The following is a 2,590-nucleotide window of genomic DNA, read 5'->3' as shown; positions in this document are numbered from 1 at the left end:
TACTTAAATTAACCCATTTCTATTAATCTATAAGTTGCCACATGGCTTGTGGTTTACCGATACTTTTACATCTTGCTTCCTCTGCGTCTGGCTGGAGTCTCCTGACTCAGCCTTCCTGTTCCCAGAATTCTCTTCCCTCTTTGTCCTGCCTATACTTCCTGCCTGGCTACTGGCCAATCAGCACTTTATTTATTAACCAATCAGAGCAACACATTCACAGCATACAGAGCAATATCCACAGCACTTCCCCTTTTCTTTTTTTTCAAAAAGGAAGGTTTTAACTTTAACATAGTAAAATTACATATAACAAAACAATTATCAAGCAAGAATTATAGTTACAATATCTAGTCTGTTTGTATTTGGCAAAACTAAAGAAGATATCCTATCTATCCTATATTTGTGAGTCCAAGGTTTCATATCTAACTTATCTTTTATCATAACTAAGGAACTTTTTCTTTTGTTTTGTTTTTTGAGACAGGGTTTCTCTGTGTAGCTTTGCGCCTTTCCTGGAACTCACTTGGTAGCCCAGGCTGGCCTCAAGCTCACAGAGATCCGCCTGGCTCTGCCTCCCGAGTGCTGGGATTAAAGGCGTGCACCACCACCGCCCGGCTCAACTAAGGAACTTTTAAAGAGCAACATATTCACACCATACAGAGTGATATCAACAACAAATGTGTGCATATAAGACATTTGCTCAGATATTAATGTTAAGAATTGAAAATGTGAGCTGGGTGTTGGTGGCCTTTAATCCCAGCACTGGAGAGTCAGAGACAAGTGGATCTCTGTGAGTTTGAGGCCAGCCTGGTCTACAAAGAGAGTTCCAGGACAGTAGGGATACACAGAGAAACCCTGTCTCAAAAATCAAAAAAAAAAAAGAAAGGAAGGAAGGAAGAAAATATTGAAAATGCACAGAAACATCCACAAATAGCCTGTCTGTGTACTGAAGCCCTACAAATATTTTCCATACTTGAAGATGAACCCTATATACCTATCAAAAACATATCATAATATACTCTTAAGGAGAACTCCAGAACTGAGATAGACTCTGACTCTAGTTTTGGAATTCTTCTTTCAAGTTCACTTTGGCTATTGTGTCGATACTGCCAAGCAAACTTCTATTTCAGAGCATCTGCTGTGAGGGCAGCAGGGTCAGTAGCATCGACTGGCTCAGGCTTTATGTCTTCCTCTGATCTCTTGACTGACCATAGCTTTACACTGTTCCTATCTCAAGGATATTTGGCATGTCAGGCTTCTTTGGGAGGCTCTTAGCCAAAGTTTTTCCAGCACTGAGTTTTTGCTCTCTTCCCTCTTTAATCAGATCAAGAGCAGACATACTTTGGTGGAGCTGCAAAGGAGGGGGATGGGAGGGAGGTGGTGATGTGAGAGACAGAGGTGGAAGAATCTAAGTGACCTCTGCTGGGCCTCTGTTGCTCCTGCAGGGTTGCAACCTTGGCAATCTGAGGTCTAAGGGCAGCAAGCTCATTCTGTAGTGTGGAGATCTTCTGCAAAGCCTCCTCAATGGCCAGAGTCATTTTTGGAGGAGGCTCATCTTGAGGCAAGTTTGGGAAGGAAATGTGCCTGCTTGGGGCCTTCTCAAAGCAAGGAAGGCCATCCTCAAGGATAGGCTCAGACCTGACCTCTGGCCTGAGTCTATTGAACATGCTCTTTCTTCTGTGACTACCCATCTAACATTAGCAAAAGATGCCACCACATTCTCTGCTGGGTGGATGAGACTCCATTCTGTTGCATGGCTGGTAGGCTGAAACTGAATTCTTGAACACTGAATCAGAGATAATTTGGTACCAATTTTCCTTATAACACTTTGAGATGAAGAGGTAAACCACATGGTTTTCCAGAGCAAAGTACTGACTGCATGCTAACCCCAACTTGCTGAAATACCTACTATCCTCCTCAAGTATTTAATCCAGCCCAGCATTTTGAGTTTTCCCAACTTGCATTTCAAGTACTCCAGGCACCCATAGAGCACATAATCCATAGAGCACACTCTGCTGCCATAATGTTCCTATTAATATGAAATCTTGGGGATGAATAATAAAGGAAGGTATGGCTTAAGTGATATATTTCTGTGTCAAGTTGACAAGAGGTCAGTTGTGCTGGCTAGTTTTATGTCATCTTGACATATGGTAAAGTCATGGCACAGGAGGGAGCATCAATTGAGAAAATGATCTAGTTATAGGCAGGCCTGTGCTGTGGGATGTATGGCAAATGTGTTGCTGATTAATCAATAAAACACTGATTGGCCGTTGGCTAGGCAGGAAGTATAGGCGGGGCAAGGAGGAGAATAAAGCTACAAATGGCGTCCAACGTGGTGGCAAGAGTTTCCACCTAAAAACTGAGAACCAAGATTCTAAAACGGAGCTAAAAACAGTTCCTAATTGTCTCTCTCAAATGAGCAGCAGCTGCCGGTTTGAGCTACTTGTGGGTTCCTGGCGTGTGTGCTCGACCTGCAGTATGGCAGGAATGAGGCCTCTGCAAGTGGCACATTAAGCTGCATGGTGGAATTAGACTTTGCTGTACAAAACAAAAAAAAAAGAGAGGTTTCTGGACTACACGCTGCTTGGATAAAAGC

General features: G+C 42.9%; 1 pseudogene; it reads right to left on the bottom strand.

Moving 5' to 3' along the window:
* Positions 1 to 980: 980 nt before the first annotated feature.
* Positions 981 to 1,936, bottom strand: LOC131893808 (mitochondrial fission regulator 1-like; annotated as a pseudogene).
* Positions 1,937 to 2,590: the final 654 nt, after the last annotated feature.

The sequence above is a fragment of the Peromyscus eremicus genome, chromosome 16_21 (assembly GCF_949786415.1).
Source record: "Peromyscus eremicus chromosome 16_21, PerEre_H2_v1, whole genome shotgun sequence".
In the NCBI taxonomy this organism is placed as follows: Eukaryota; Metazoa; Chordata; class Mammalia; order Rodentia; family Cricetidae; genus Peromyscus; species Peromyscus eremicus.
The sequence above is the reverse complement of the archived record's forward strand: the minus strand, read 5'-3'. Positions and strand labels throughout refer to the sequence as shown.